An 18,318-nucleotide genomic window follows, 5' to 3' on the forward strand; every position below is an offset into this window, starting at 1 on the left:
GATCGTTTGACGCGCGGACAGCGGGGGGAAGTCCAAGCCCGCCCGGGCGTGCTACGCTGTGAAGGCGACAGCGGGAGGCGGTAGCTAGCGGGGAAATGTTAGCTGGGTCGTTCTTTACTTCGTGCACAGACCCAAAACCAGTTTGGTGACTTTGGTCTCTAGACACGTAACTGGTTGAAACCAGTTGCTGCCCAGTATCTCAGAACTTGCCATGTCAGGCCACACCCCCTTTGCTGATTTCATGTCTTTATATATGCAATGAAAGTCCATCTTTCCTCATGTTTCCCCGATCTCTCCTTAAGAGAGGTCGTGATCTCATCACTCGTGCACGTTTTAATTACTTTATAATAAATTGAACATCTTCAGACCAGACTTCTCTCTTCTTGACTTTATTTCACACTGTGCTGAATAATTCTAAAACAATTGGCGCCGCGAGCAAGGGTCATCCAGGCCACCGCACTTCGACCCCCGGGTGTTAGCGACACGGTTGATTGATCATCTCGCGTTCATAGCGTAGGAGGGACCGCGTTTCTTGCACCCGGAGGCCGGAGCAGCGGACTGGATCTCCAAAAGAACCTACTGAATTTAAAGCACACGGTGAGATATTTTCTAAAACTCTAATAATTATCATTATAGTGAATTTGGGATGGGAAGGGAAATTGTACAATGTTAAATGTTAAAATTTGAGTATTAACTCATTCTTAAGGCCATGCTTGTGTGACATGTGTTAATGTACTATAGGTTTTAAAACAGGTAGAAGTGACCAATCACTGAAATGATGCATTAGACATTATATGGGACCCTAATTGCCTCAATGAGTGAGAGGCCTGCGAAAGGTTAGGTGGCTTTATCTGTCTCTCCTATAGTCTTATAGAGAGAGGCCTGCGAAAGGAAATAAGCCTCCCATGTTTAAGAGAGTTTGAGTGTGTTAACTCGCTCTGGGGTTTTTATGCGCTTTTCACCCCGTTGGAAGAAGTGCCCCGTTAGAAGACGTTTTAGCGGTAGAACTGGGCTCGTGTAGAGAGCAAGACAAAGGTCAGAATGGGCAACAGCCATTCATCTACCACCATGCCAGTCCTCCACATGGAGGAACGTTTTTTTAGCCCAATAATGCGACACATGGTTGCCAAGCATGGCCGAGACTCTGTCAGCTGTCTGGCTGAATGGTATTTAATGGGGTTCCCTTCCTGAGGAAGTAGAAGAGGGCAGCCTGCTGCCTCCTTCCTCCGAAAGCTCTGTGTGCTTAATGGAAAGCACACAGGGTTAGGGTTAGAGTTAGGGTTAGAGTGTTCAGAAACCTAGAAACTGACACAGGCAGAAAATGAGTTAATTAAGAAAAAAAATAAAATTATATTATTATATTATTATTACATTATTCTGGGACACATGTTTCGGGGGCCCCTACTCGCATATGTTTTTTTTGTGTCACCTCTGCAGGCACTGCTGCAGATCGACCCAGATCTTGGTTCCCCCCCCGTACCAGTCATTCTACGCCCTGCCTGCCCCGTCCAGCGAAGCAGCCAGCATTCCAGCACGCACAGAGCCTACAGCCCTCCCCACCAGCAGCAGCCCTGTCGACAAACATGCCTGTGACCTCTGCGACCCCAAGGCCTCCTGCGCCTCAGCCATATCCACGGCTCTGCCCACTCTGGAAGAAACACAGTATGCACAAGATGTGTGCTGCTCCCAGCCTATGGACTTGATTCAACTCAACGACGCCCAACGGCCAACGCTCGTCCTGCACTGACATTTCAGATCCAGTGCTGTCCAATAGTGACAGTACGAAAGAGCACAACAACATATTCGACCAACAGCCAGGCGCTGTGCCCGCCTCAAATTAACTGTATCCTGACCCATGGGCACAGCGAGGCAAAGAGGATGAAACCAACGTACCACCGACATGTAGACATCTGACGACAACAAGAGTGGTGGCAGGAGATGTGGAAGGAACCGACAGCTGAATGATGGGTGTTGTTTCAACTACATCAGGCCACAACGTTGAAGAAGTGGCAACAGAGGTCGCGGCCGCACGGGGAGGGGTCAGGCGACTCCAAGAGAGACAACTGAGGGTGACCAGGGATGAAGGAGATGACGGGCGCTGGGCCGGATTGTCTGGTGAGGGTGTGGCGGATAAGAGAACTGGGGCCGATCCTGCACTGTGCGTCCAGACGTCGATTCAGTCACAGGTTAAGTTATGCACTCCATACACCCACTCAAACACTCTATGACCACACTCCAAAAGGCGACACATGCATCCACACACCACCTGAGAATTGAAACATGTCCCATGCTGTCACGCAAACAAACATCCTCTAAGCCATTTTCATTGCACTATACCACACTTAAATTGCAATCAAACAGATCATAATCATGCCCTAAAAGCACTGCACGCAAGCAAACACCCTCTGAAACATGAATCACAACCCCACACCTCACTCATTCATACACCCCCCGTGCCATGACAATGCACGACACCACCACTTAGGTCACACACACAGAGCAGATTGCTTTTATTTTTATTATTTTTAGAATGTCCCTTGGCTACATACAGTATGCCCCACAGTGTTCGTTTATAAACTGCCCATGTAATTCTTGACCTAGTGTTCAACTACAGTTGAGAAGAACAGTACTCGAATGTTTAAAGTAATAGTATCGATACTTCTGTGTCTTGTCGCAAATGGACATTGATAAAGTTAAGCTACCCCTGCAGCGGGGTGGCCATGTGCATGAAATATGACGTTGTGTTTCCCAGCCACGCTTTAAGAATGCACAGTTCGTTGGGCCACATTAATTCATTATATGCCAGTATGATACTGATGTGGGCATATAAGAGTGGTATAACGTGTTATCTCTGGTGTTTTCATATAACACTGGCACTGCTGCGCAACAGCCTGAGAATCGAGTTTCAACGGTAGCAAACGGTCTCTGAGTCAATGCAGTGATATGCACGGAATGTAATCAACCTGATTTGTTACTACTGTGTGCTAAAACAACCTCTGATGGATTGAATAAGAGAAATATTAATAAGCATCGGCTGAACATGTGTAGTTTCTGTTTCATTCACTTAAATGTGTGCAAAATAGCCGATCTACAAGCTCTCAAATAGCCAAAACCTGAGTGTTAAGAAAGGCATCCAGCCTATTAGTTAGAAGGCAGCAGAAGCTGCTATATATGGTGTTTATTTAAGATAGAGAAATAAGTAAATCTACTCCTCATGTAGAATGTCTCATTTTGAGTCTTTAATGGTTTATACATGAGCCTCCAATATCCTGAATGTGTTGTTGTGGTTATAATATGTTACGCTTTGTGATAAATACGAATCTGGAAGTTAACAGGCCAAATAACAAAGGAGAAATTCAGCACCCCGCTGCGCGTGACTGATGGTATTCCAGGTAGTGAAACTATCTCTTACTCCCCCGGTGTACATGCTTGGTGTACACGCTTGGCTCTTGAGCATGGAAGCTCAACACTCTGTGTGCTTAATGGAAAGCAGCACAGAGAGCACCCAGTCTCTTGATCATGGTGGCTCCCTTTCTGAGGAAGTAGAAGAGGGCAGCCTGCTGCCTCCTTCCTCCGAAAGCTCTGTGTGCTTTATGACAGGGACACACGTGTCAAGTCAAACCAGTGAGGAAAGTGAGCGTGATCCCTCTGGAAGTGATGCATCACAGTTGGTACAAGACAGTACTGGCTGACCCAAAATGTATACATAAAGTGTATAACTATCAGTCTAGACTGAGCAAACGGGTGAAAACTAGACAGTTGTCATGTCTGGTTAGAGAATACGTACTTGATGAGAGGACAGTGTTCATGCCTAGCCAGGATTTAGGATGTACTGTATTATACATATGCATGCCAAAACCTGGACTTTGGAAAAGTCTGGTTTGGCCAGGCAAGAGATGAGAGACGAATTATTCATTGAATATCTCTATTGGACAGAAACGGCTGCATTCCTCTCCGTCCAATTTACACAAGAGTTGACAGAATTATGTGATAGACCACTGACTGGCCAATCGTGCCACTTTGTAAGCTTCCGTGCGAGAGCTCTGCTCTGGTGGCTTCACAATGCCGACTGGGGAAATATCCCTGGTACTGAAATATTAGGGTTAAAGTAAATGTATTGAAATTTGCTAATAGACCTGCTAAAGCTGTGGTTTAAATGTAGTGTTCATAGAGAAAGATCTACATCCTGCTATTCGCAGGGAATGGAAGAGGCTGCGTGATTATGCAAGGCTGGAGAGATCAGCCCCAGCAAATGTTGGGTGTATGATCAGAGTGGACTACAAGAAGCGTGCTGTAACTAAAGATGGTGAGGTTGTTTGTAAGTTTGTGTCACCTTTTCAGTAGCTGGGTCCAAACATATAAGACTGGGCTTCTGGAATATTAATGGGCTGAGCAACAAACTGGAAAACATAAATGTGATGCAGTGGCTCAGAGAACATGACATAGTGATACTAACTGAAATTAAAAGAGCCAATGTGTCTCATGCCCCCGGATTTGTACCTGTGGTAGCCAAAAACATGAATACTCAGAGAGGAGGAGTTGTTGCTCTGTTTAAACATGACATATACAATGATATTACTGTAATTGATACATCAACTCAAGAGCAAATTTGGTTCCAACTTCAGAGTGTTGCTGGTGTAATGATTGGCGGGGCCTATATACCACCATCTGACTCGCCTTATTTCTCTAATGTAAGCTTTTCTGAAATCCAGGCTAAAACCCAGGATAATAATTTTGGCTATGTGGTGGTGGGTGATATGAACACTAGGGCCCTCATTTATCAATCGAGTGTAAAATCTGCCACAGATTCGAGTGCAGGTTTCCTAGTACACCCACGTCGCCACGGCATTTATAAAGTGATCGCAAACAGCTGATCCTTCCTTAATTTCGTTCTGACGTTAATAAATGTGACGGCTGAAATCTATCTGGCACGCCCTATGAAATCAAGCCTCGCCCTCGTTTTTGCGACCTGAAAACGGCAATACGTTTCCTGAAACCATGGTTACATGGACTTGCTGCCCCAGCTCTCTCATACACACACAGACGCACGCACGCACACGCAACTTGCAACTTGTTGTATCTTAAATAAATAAACCTGCATGAATTAAATAAAGCTGTAGGTCTGTTTCTCCTCTCGCTTGCTGCCCCTTGCTGCCCGCCTCACCCCCCCCGCACGCTGACGCACATATCGCAATTTGCAAGCAACTGTCACTGTCTGTTGTTAGTTGTACAGTTATATTAAATTATTAAAGTATTTTTAATTTAATATACAACAAGATCTATTAGTGAACGAAAACCTGAACCTGTGAACCATGAATTAAATAACAAATAGGCGCGCGCGCGCGCACACACACACACACACACACACACGCTGCTGTTTTGCATAGGTGCTGCTCCTCGATCCTGATCCTGTCCTGTCTGCCTGTCTGTCTGTCCGTGACACCGTGATCAACTGACCATGCACGTTCGACAGTCTATTTAGATTGCCTCACAGTCGCTAGTCGCTGCAGTGGATAGGCTGTCAACTCAACTCAACTGTCAATATATGAATGTGCAGCTAAAACCGTAGCCCATGTGGCTGGCACTGGAGGAGTGGTGGTGGTGGGCTGGCTGGGTAGCCTACATCTCCGATGCGGTTCCCACTTGCGCTGGCGGTACATTTGGCATTCGAGCGACGCGTCGGGTTTATTAAACGAGGAGGAGATTGCACATGTAACTCCAGGAAGACATCGGCCTACTGTAGATTAGGCTACAGTATATAGGCTACCCATGCATGTTGGGACTCTCCGCAGCTGCAGGCAGCACTGCACTATAGGCTATACTTTCCAACGTCATGGAAATATTCCAGCACAGACAGCCCAAATCCTCGCATGTATGCGCTCATGCAAAACACTGTTTAAATGGCTTAAATCAAGTGCGATTTTAATTGTAAAGTTGGAAAGCTCCTATAAATTTAATATGACACAAAGACACATCTTGTAGGTCCATTCCTTTTTTCTTTTTCTTTTTTTACATGTAGCCCATATACATACAGTTTTATATTAACATTTTAGGAGTGAATACATATGTTTCGATGCCTTTGGCAGCCTCTCAGCTGGTCAAACAATGCTGCTCCGCCGTTCTGCGACAGAAAAACATGCGTACGCCAGCTGAGGAGCAAACGTGGATTTTCAACGTTGTCACGTTCAATTTCAAGCTTTGGCGGAAATGGTAAATGTCAAAAATGTCGGTAATTTCGGCGTGCACCCATATTTTGGCGTACGCACGGTTGATAAATGAGGGCCTAGGTGTGGAGAAAAAGTGAAAGAGCTGCTTGAAGATAACAATGGCATCTATAAACCTATTGATATAACTGTAAACAACAATGGAAAAAGTATTATTCAAGTTTGCAAAGATAACAACCTGTTGGTTGTGAACAACTTGCATACCATGTCTTACTCCTTTCCTAGTTCCCTAACCTACCGCAAAAGACAGAACTGGATTTCTGAAGTAGACTACTGTTTGATCACTGCCCGTTATATAAAGTGTGTCAGGAGTTTTGAAATGAACCAAAATATTGAAATGCCATCTGACCATGCCCCTATGTCTGTGGAACTTGTATTCCCTGAAGTAATGATAAATGCAAAGATTGTATTACAGCGTGCTCAGGATCTGTGTATGAGTTCTATTAAGGCTCACCCTGACAAACCCCGATGTATGAAACCAGTGCACTTTACAAATATTGATGTAGAACAGTTTGCTCTTAATATACGTTCACTGGAAACACCTGTCATCACCTTTGGCCGGAACTCGGATGATATGGCTATGTGGTTTGCTGAATCTTTGTATAACTGTGCTTCCCAGAGCAGACTAGTCAGCCCCCTGGCACACAACCATTGTTGTTTGGACCCAATGTTTTATACATTTGTGTCAATAAAGTAACTAACTAACTAACTAGACAGGAATGTAGGTGATCAGAGTGTGATTACTACCCCCACTGGGGCAAATAACTTAATAAATAATGCCCACTGTGCCTTTAGGTAATTAGTAAGATTACATGTATGGTCTGATTAACCCATTCTGACCTGAGATCAGATTCTAAAAATGTCAGTCGTTCTTCGATTTTTAAAAAATAGCAGAAACTACAAGCTCGTAGCGCGCCGTATAAATACTTTTGGAAGTAATCTAATTACAATAAAATACTCCTCACTGGAATAAGAAGCAGAAGGCTTGTAACTTTACAGAAATGGTTATAAAAACCTTTTGAACAATAATGAGTAAAAATCAGAGTATAACAGTGTTAACTAAAATACCTTAGAATGAATTGACCGACACAAGGAACATGGATGACAAGACATTACTGATGATAAGAGGAACCACGCTTGTGTTCATTCTATGGCCATAGACCGGCAAAGCACAGAGGCGGGCGTTGCCAGGCAACCTGTAGATAACTTCTTTCCCTGCACTGAGTTACTATGCCGAGGTCAAACTAGACTGATAACACAGCAGCTGCATGTTGAATTATAACAGCGCCTACCTAACTCAATGACTGAGAAGACACCGCATGGAGACTGCACAAGATATTAAATGAGACGTAGTATAATACAAGCCTGTAAAACATGTTATGTTATGGCATTCGAGAAACAAAACAATTTGTATCAAGACACTGGCAGGGCCAGAACTCGTACTATTTCAAAGTCAGTGGGACAGCGTGACATCAAATGTCAGTCACAGGCAATTCATAATCCATAATACGACATCCACCAAAATAACAGATCTACAAAAGAAAAATACCCATCACTTAATGTGTCAAGCTAAATTCATATCAATTCCAGCTGGATGATTTTAAATTAGCTTAAACACTGTTACATTTGTGTTAAGCCCATGCTCCATTATTAGTATTATTGCCAGTATATATATATATATATATATTTTAGATAGGGCCTCTCCTCCTTGCCTGTGTGCCAGCATGCAGAGCAATAAATCGACTGTTATCCAGGAGAACCCCCACCTGCTGGTACCAGGAGTTTAGAAACCCCCCACGCATTCCTGTGAACTGCAGGAGAACTGGACTGACTGAAGAGACCGTGCACGAGCCACGTGCACGGCCGTGACTGACTGACAGGTTATACTAGGATTTTGACAATTTATTTCATTTATTTTCTAATTCTCCAACGCTTACAAGTCTGGTGCAGGCAACATGAACGTGCTCTCCTTGCCTGTTTCCGACTGCTTGTGGGACAGCTGTACTGATATCAAATGACTTTCTTTCTCTATCAAATCTTGGCTTAGCTCCTTATGCTCACTTTCTGCTTGAGCAGAAGAAACCTACTACATCCAATATTTGTAGGTAGGTATTGATTAGGTGAGTCATGCGCAAGCGTTCACATTGTTCCATAGGCATCCCTCTGGAGCTGACCAGGAGGAAACACCAGAGCAGAGGCCACACCCTTGGCCTCGGAGCTCATGTTCTAATATAACTAAAAGTTTTTTTCAGAGTTTGCCCTGCCCACCCAGGGGTCGCAACCGACTGCATCTCCAGCCTGAGGATCTCATATTCAAGGATGTCACCTTCCATGCCCTATTGACCAGCCCATCGACAGCACAAGTCCAAGAAAGAGAGACGTGCCCTCATGCCACGCACTGCAAAGACTTCAACCCAGGCCTTCTGGTGATTGACAACGTCATCGACGAGGAGATTCGTTTCTACTACAACCTGACCCAGACCCCTGCCCATCCATCCATCCGTCCATCTTCAACCGCTTGTCCGTGCTCGGGTCGCGGGGCAACAGCTCCACCAGCTCGCCAGCCGGGGAGCAACGATCTGGCTACGGGCTCCCTGACGCGGAGGGCCAGAGTAGGACACCTTTTAGTAGCCAGGAGGCTGATTCGACGACGAGGTTAAGTTTGCATTGCCTTTAGTTTGCAAGGTACGACACGACCGGCTGAGGTTTTGTCATTTGCCTCCAGATTGCGACGATGGAGCCTTTTTTTGTCATACACACATATCTGCACTTAGACACAGTGTGATGCCCGCAGGCAGGAGCGGGGGTACGGCCTGTGCCCTAAACCCGCAACACGGAAGAAACGTCCAGTTGTGCAATTGGCACAACCGTACGCGCACATGCATACACTCCCCCCACTGTCTCCCACTGGCACGACCGCACACACGCACGTGCAAGCCCCTGTTGCACACGGAAGCACGCCCACCTGGCAGCTCGGACTGACCGAATCGAACAATATCACTGCGATGAATGAATGGTGTAACTTCTACTGTTTTAATTAATGTATGCATGCATGTCCCATTTCCAACTGCAGCCTCTGCCTGAACTTGGTATTCTGTTCATCTGGGTGATGTCAAAGGTGATAAGGGAGCGGGCCACATGGCCAGTACATGGTGTTTGAGGGTTTTTACTTCGATGTGATTACACACGGTGGACAGATTAATGGGCGCCCCCCCACTAACCTCATACCATTTTCTTCTTTTCTTTCTTTCCACAGGCGACACGATGCTTCCTGTGACTGTCTAACTTAATGCTATACTTCTTTCCTGGGTGATACGCAGGAGACAGAGGGGTCATTGTTTTCACAATGCCAAATCTCCCTGTTTGATATCTACTGTGTTTTAATTGTAACAGGGTTTGTTTCTCAGGTGGGGACCTACAATGGACTTCTGTACTTAATCTGAATCCTAACTGTCGCCTCCCACTAGGTTTCCGGTCCAACAGAGGATTTGTGATAAGTGCTGGCAGCAAGTTTAAGGGAGTCTGTTGCCTTGGCCTGATGGTATGATGTTGATAATGCTCGACCTTGTTGATGCTTTTCTGCTGGGTTGTTCAACACGCTGCTAGGGAGATTGTTTCACATGACATAGGAAAACTGTTGCACTTTGCTGTTGCACTTTTGCACGAGATGTGTCGGTATTGTCCCTTAATTGTGTTCCATTTTGGGGTTGGTTTTGTTGTTTTTATTGTGTTGCTTTGCCTAGCTGCACAACTGCTCTCTCTCTCGGTAACGTCCGCGTGAAGTGTCTATTTTGGCTGTGGTTGATGGAGTGTTTTTCTTACTCCCTTGGTTAGTTCATATATACACACTTTAAATTTGCTTTGTCATGTTTAAACCTTTATCTCCAGGATGTGTATGCTCGACTGAGCATCAGTACAAGCAGGGGAGGCGTGCGACTCAAGGTTCTGTTCTTACATATCAGACTCTGATTCACTCCCTTCTCTGCTCTGAGGGCCTAAACGCCAAGGTCACGTCTTGTCTTCTGGTTCAAGCTGGTTGCTTGCTGGCATACTGCCAGTAAGATTTACCACTTCGCCGGAAAGACACGCCCTCTCCTGAATTCTGTTCAATCCATATATACGAATGAATGTGCATTTATCCCTCATGTTATATGCAACATGATGTGTGTCCCACGACTAAAGTATAAGGCTGACGTTTGTATTGTTTGAAAGTATACTCGTGTGCTATTCCCACTGGGTCTCCTTTGCTATTGTATATTCACGTTTTTCTTGATTGGTTGTTTCATTTAATGTGTTTAAATAAACAAAAGGGAGGATTGATAGGGAATAATTATATTCTCTGTCTGTTCATATACAATCCCCCTTACTTTTCATTTTAACATGTTACATTGTGAGAGGCCTGCACAGGCTTGCGCAGCTGTGTGCACTCCTCTGCTTTCCACTCCCATGCCCCACTCCCACCTTCTCCAAGGTCTCGCTATATCTTGCCACAGTCATCAAATGGGCCAGTCAACGTAACTGGTTGAAACCAGTTGCTGCCCAGTATCTCAGAACTTGCCATGTCAGGCCACACCCCCTTTGCTGATTTCATGTCTTTATATATGCAATGAAAGTCCATCTTTCCTCATGTTTCCCCGATCTCTCCTTAAGAGAGGTCGTGATCTCATCACTCGTGCACGTTTTAATTACTTTATAATAAATTGAACATCTTCAGACCAGACTTCTCTCTTCTTGACTTTATTTCACACTGTGCTGAATACTTCTAAAACAAGAACTGCACAACATGCACTCCATTTTGCCACATTGGATTCAAGCCTAAAGATTGATACCGGGTAGGTGTTTTTAATCACTTTACTGGAACTAATGTCTAGTCTGTTTTAGGGGGCATTCCAACAGGTAGCTAAATATGTATTTTTTCCACAAACCCCATAAAGGATCTACTGAATGTGAAGAGGGGATACCATATGTGGGGAACTACCCATAGATCCGAAGTCCCGTTAGTCCGAACATGCACTACATTCAGTAGATCCCGTGATCGTTTGTGGCCAGATGTAATTTCCTGGTAATTTCTAGTAGGACTACATTTTATTAGATCACAACTTGAATCGTGATGCAAACAGCACAGGGAGTGTAATAAATAATACAATACAGGAACTTTCTAAAATAAGTAATGACAAAAAAGTCATTTCAGTAATTTGCTACTGAATTGAAAAGAGGAAAAGAAAATGAAAAGAGAAAGAAAATACTGGATTTGTGTAAAATAAATAATTTGTCTGGAATATAATGTTTGAAAACTTGTTAAAATGGTACGGTGAACCTAGCATGCAGTGATTGAATGGTATGGTGATTGAATGGTATGGTGAACCTAGCATGGTGATTCAATGGTATGGTATGGTGAGTTGAGTGAATGCTTCAAAGTCTAGTTCCATGTCCATGTCTAGTTCCAACTCCAGTAAATGTCCATTATTACAAAACCCTAAACCACATCATCAGATGCTTATCGTTCTTTACTTCGTGCACGCGCACACACACACACACACACACACACACACACACACACACACACACACACACACACACACACACACACACACACACACACCAGGCACGGCGATATAGGAGAGGCAGTAAAGGCATGTAGGTGCATGCAGTAGGTGTGTCCTAACATGGCAAACAACCCCCAACTATTTATTTGTGGGTCATAAAGTTAGTGGCCACGGGCTACACTGAGATTCCTAGCCTGCTAAGGACCCTCTGTCATTACATGTTTGCCCAGCTGAGAGACAAAGTATAATGTCACACTATATACAGTTATTTAAGCTATATTATTGTGAATTGTGATTTCCATATACCACACCATACTATACTATACTATACTATACTATACTATACTATACTATACTATACTATACTATACTATACTGTTACGCCAACACCTATGTATGGGCGATTGGGCGTACATACTGTAGGTGGTTCTGGACAACTACCTATCCAATCAACTCGACATTGGACATAAAAATGTACCTGGAGTCAGCAGCAACGCACATGCTGAGTTTAAAGTTGGTCGGTTGGACGATTTTCGAGATACGTCTACTAGATGGACGTGTATATGCACGTACAGAGATTCCGTGCATTCATTATTTAATACTCCTATCTGTATCAATAGGAATGTGTATATTAGAGTGTTCTAGATAGATGTAATCATACATCAGAGCATTTCAATGTGTTTAAAATAGACACCACGTTTGTCAAAAAATTCAAAAGTTCACATGTTTTCACATAGCCATAGGGTTCCAGACACACCCAATCATAATGATAAACATCTCTGGGGGGCTCTCCCCCTCCCCCCCTCTCTCTCTCTCTCTCTCTCTCTCTCTCTCTCCCTTCCTCCCCCCCCGCCCTCTCTCTCTCTCCCTTCCTCCCCCCCTCTCTCCCCCCCCTCTCTCTCTCTCCCTTCCTCCCCCCCCCTCTCTCCCTCCCTCCCCCCCCCCCCTCTCTCTCCCCCCCCCCCCCCTCTCTCTCTCTCTCTCTCTCTCTCTCTCTCTCTCTCCCTCCCCCCCTCTCTCTCTCATTTCTCACATTGCTTAAAGGAGCCTTCAGTGATTTTGGTGATTTATAAAAAACACCTGGTCCACCCAGGTAATATGATGTGCACATGTGCACGCTCTACAGTGGGGGGACGTGCAACAGGCCAACAGCACTTGCACCAAGGATTGGATGAAGGCTGGATCTAAAGTTCTTTTTACCCCAGGGGTTAACTGGGGATGCACAAAAGAGGTCATGTGACAACATTTCACATGGAAACCGGTTGTAACATAACACCACCGCTGTGTGTGTGTGTGTGTGTGTGTGTGTGTGTGTGTGTGTGCACTCTATTTCTATAGTAGGGAGGATTATATACAAAGTGATATCACCTTTATGACCATATTGTTTTTACATTTTTTTACAAGTTTTTGGACAAAGGTCAAAGCACATCAAGGTGCTTTGCTGTCCTAGTGCCCTGTATCTGTACACACACACACACACACACACACACACACACACACACACACACACACACACACACACACACACACACACACACACACACACACACACACACACACACACACACACACACACACACACACACACACACACAGCCACACACAGCGGTGGTGTTATGTTACAACCGGTTTCCATGTGAAATGTTGTCACATGACAGCTTTTGTGCATCACCTCACAACTATGGTGATGCATGCCTCAGTGACAGACAGCGCCTGCGTGTGCGTGCGTGAGTGAGTACTTTCCCCAGAAGGCAAGACTCAACTCATGTCAAATCAATTCAAATGAGATTTACTGGCATGAGAAAACATACGTTTGTGTCTGTCTCTGATTGGCTTACGCTGAAATCTTACCCTAGAACCAAATTCCAATACCCTAAATCTCAGCCACTCCAGCGTGGCGTTATGGTGTTATGGTGAAATATGTGACCTGCTGAAATATGTGACCATCTTGTGGACTTCACATAATGGAAGTCTTATACGTTGCCAGAATACCGCTAGATTGAACTCTGCTAATAAACAAACCGCAACGATTTACATTCAGACACTGACATTATGTGATTGTCTACAGTGTATTTCCTGTGGAAATATGTGACAATCGTGTAGAGTCTACACGATTGTCACATATTTTCACAGGTCACCAATTCCACCGTAACACCACCATGCTGGCTTGAGCCAGTGTGAGTCAGGGAGTGGCAGAGATTTTGCAAACAGCAAACATTTCCTCTCTTTTTTTTAAGATTATTTTTTGGCTTTTGTGCCTTTGCTGATAGTTACAGTGAAGACAGACAGGAAAGAGGGAGAGAGAGAAGGGGAGAGACATGCAGCAAAGGTCGTCATGAACGGGACTCGAACAAGCGACGAGCGAGAGTGACAATAAGAGCCTATTATGTGGCATTATGTGGCATGCGCCTGGACTAGGCCAGCATTGACTGTTTCCTGGTGTATTGTGACTGTAATCTTGACAGGTTTCCTGAAGACCAAAGATGAGTCGGTGTGAGGAGAGAGAGGAGGAAGGAGCTGACAAACATCACATCCACAGAGCAGGGCCTCCATCTGTGTCTATGAAGAGTGTGACGGCCACCTGGGTATATTGTATGGTACTATATATTAGGGTGTATAGTATGTTATAGTATGTGGTCTGGTGTACTTTATATATTATAGTTGGTATTCACTTTGGTTAGTCATTTATAGTTCTTTACTTTGTTTATTCTAATTTCTGTTCTCCTCCTCTTGCAGTGGATTGGGGAGCAGAGCTGTGACATGACAATCAGTCAAGCGGCGGCACCTGGGCCCGGTGCCGACGCCCTGTATATAAGCCTGTCTCCCCAGTCCCTTCCTCAGCTCTGTAGTATTCAGTTCTCCTCTGCCCTTCTCCCACCATGCACCTTTTCAGCATTTGAGTTAATACATACAACACGCACACACATCTCACTCATGCATACACGCACTACACTACTGACTACTGATTTCCACACCTCATCTGTTTGACCTTTGATTTGGTACTATGATTTAACTTAATTCTTATTTTGATGACTTAAATAAATTAATATTTCTTTTGAGTACTGTGTCTCCCCTGTATCTTTTGTTGTGTACTTGGCTCCCCTAGGCCAGGTATGTAACAAATGGGGGCTCTGTCCAGTGAATTAGATTTGCAGTGAGTTTGGAGTGTCAAGTGACACGCCCTCCTGCTTTTGTTCTCGGCATCTGTTCTCTGCTATTGTTCTCTGCTGCGGTAGTCTATGGGCAACTTGGCCTTAAATAATGGCTTGTCTGCGCCGTGGTTTTGAGATTTTGTGAATGAAGTGACGTCATTTGGGAACCATTCCGGGGATTCCCTTGTCATTCATCAGTCCGGTGAGTACAAACTAATAAGCGATGTTTACTTCAGCGTACATGCTTGTGAATGTACTCGGACTTTGGGAGATGCAGTAATTTGTTTGTTTTGAAGTTGATTTATTAAGTTTGGTTACTTGATTACTTTGCATTCAGTTTGATTAAGTTTGTGCTGGTGGAGAGGTTTCCTGGCTGTTGTGCTGCTAAAGTAAATACATATATATATTATAATAATTATTATAGTATATTAAATATATATATAGGTTGTTTGGCTGGTTTTGTTTTTATTTTTAATACGAGTGTCTCTAGTAGGCGCGTTTAGTTCTCGGGTTTAGAATATAGCTCGCTGGGTCTAGGCCGGGGGGTGGCTTAGGTGCAAGGTGCGGGTGTAGCGGCTGTGCGTACGCACGGTCGTCTCGGGGGCACAGCTGAGGGGTGCATGCGGGTCGCCAGTTTCTGGTTGCCCTCCCTGCCTCTCGGTATCAGCTAGGCCTTTGCGGTGGCCTTCCGTGCATAAGTACCTCCCGCAGACCGGCATGAAGACGGGTGGAGAATAGCTGGGGAATTATATAGGCTAGAGGGGCACTTGTATTTTTTGTTTTGTTTTCTGCCAGCGTTGAACTTTTAGCGCGCATATAGAGCCATGATTACGTTAGAGGCATTTATTGCAGATCCGTCTGAGGAACTGTTGATGCAATGCACCAAAGACCAACTAATTAAAATAGCAGACCAGTATAGGATTAAACTGGATTCAATCGATAAGAGGACAAAGGAAGCAATAGCAGTGGTTTTAAGGCACCATTTGTTTGATAAAGAGGAGTTTGACGAGCCAGGGGAGGTGTCTCCTCCTCCGTTACACGCCGCATCGGCGTTGGGAATGATGTCAGGGACAGGCTTGACTTTTGAACAGCAGAAAGAGTTGATGTTGTTGCAGGCTAAAATGATGACCGACGCCGCTGAGGCGAAATATACAATCGAAAAAATGAAACATGAGGCTGAACAGCAGAAATGGCAAGTGGAGCAAAACAGGCTAGACCTGATAAGGGACGGTAAAATTCCAGCTGTTGCACAAGTGTCCACCACAGGACCTGCTGAGTCCGCAGGGGGTTTCGATGTAAGTGGGAATTTACGTTTGGTCCCGAAATTTAATGAACGTGATCCAGAGGCATTTTTTGCCATGTTCGAGCGTATGGCTGAAGTGCGTAATTGGCCTGACTCTGCGCGCACATTGTTGTTGCAGTGCGTTTTGACTGGCAGGGCGCAGGAGGTTTATTCGGCGATGAGCGTGGCTGACAGCCAGAATTATACTCGTGTCAAGGCAACGGTTCTGAAATCGTTTGAGCTCGTCCCCGAGGCATATCGCCAGCGTTTTAGGTTCAGGAAGAAACATGACAAACAGAGTCATCTAGAATTCGCACGTGACCTGACCACCAGTTTTACGCGCTGGTATAATGCCTCGGAAGTAACTGATTTCGACGAGCTATGTGATCTATTGATCTTGGAGCAATTCAAAAACTCCGTTCCACCTCGAGTGGCGACGTACATCAACGAGCAGAAAGCGCGCAACGCAACAGACGCAGCGGCGCTCGCTGATGATTTTGTCTTGACGCACCGTGGAGAGTTTAAAGCGGGCGGTGGCAACACTGCTAGTGAGTCTCTCGGCCGATCTGATAAACCTTATCCTGCTGAAGCTAAAAGTAATTCTAATGGCAGTGGTAATTTGCGTGAGCCAGACAACAAGGTGTGCAATTACTGTCATAAACGGGGCCATTGGAAGTCTGAATGTTTTAAGTTGAATGGAAACCCCAGGACTCATAATTTTGCAGGACATTCGCAACCAAAAGGGGCTGGCACAGCCGCTCCACGTCCGGTGTCCACTCATGAACCTCCTGACTTCAGTAATGAACCTGGACCTCCAGATACAACGTATGTGAATCCTCCTATACAATTCAAGGTTCAATGCTGTACTTTATTCTTCCATCTTGTGTACACTACAGGTATATAAGAGTAAAACTTGGCTTCCTTCAGACAATGCAGCAGCATTATATACACAACACTATAATACAACTATGTGATCTCATGCTAATAAGTTACATGAATGACAAAAACAAGACGTAACATCTAATAATGTTGTATCAATCCTGTTCAAAGTTAATCTACAGATTGTAAGTTACTGTGTGTGCAGTTTGTGAATGAAGTGGTACAAATCAGTGTGGTGTTCAGTAGACAGGCTGGCTGCTTGTGTGCATGTATAGTATGTGAACAGTAATATGTACAGTATGCAAAAAGCCATGTTTAAACTATCACCCGTTATTGTATTGTATATTTAGTAAGTATTGTACAGTGACAACTAAAGTCTCTGTAATGTTTATGTTGTACTAATAAAGGGATTTAAGATTAATCTATATGGCTCTGCCTCCTACTGACTGCCTAGTCCTAATCTGGTGTACTTGTGCCCCCTCTTGGCCAGGCCCTGTAACTACAGTATTTTACATGCCTAGTAAAACCACAACATAACAATTTATATAATGTTTTTTGCAATTTTAGTTTTCTTTTCGCTGCAATGTTGTGAGAGGAAACTAAAAGATGTTACCCTTGTATAAATAAAATGAAATGTAACAATAACACGAATAAAAAAAAAGAATTGACAATGTCATTCACACAAACAATGTTATGATTCCAGAAGTCTGTACCGCAGAGCAGAGTCTCCAACACCCAGCTACATGTCTATGAAGAGTGACATGTCTACAGGACTTCCTCATGACTTCAGTAATGAACCTGGACCTCCACACACACAGTATGTGAATCCTCCTGTACAATATACACACTATGGTCCTCTCCTCATTCACAAAGGAGAAATACGCCACAGCGTAACTGATGCGTAAACAGATGCGTAATGATATCGTATTTATCCGTCCGATCAAGCTGCGATTTTCTCCCGTGATATTCAGGGAACCTGCGTGGTTTAATCACTTCATTTGTGCGGATCGCTGAGTGTATCCTTTCGGCATTTTTCCCAAGCGATTCGCCTGGTGTCGCTTGGTTAGTTGGAACATCCACGCCCATTCTACACCATATAAGGCAACAGGAAATCTCGAAATACGTCATCATAGCCTGCACAGAGGATTCCCAAACTTTAAATTATATACAACAGCCGCGATGAGCTTGTAGAGCAGTTCATTTTGACAGGAGGGTCTCTGCACGGACAGATCTTC

Source organism: Protomyctophum bolini, assembly GCF_963924005.1.
Source record: "Protomyctophum bolini genome assembly, chromosome: 22".
Classification (NCBI taxonomy): Eukaryota; Metazoa; Chordata; class Actinopteri; order Myctophiformes; family Myctophidae; genus Protomyctophum; species Protomyctophum bolini.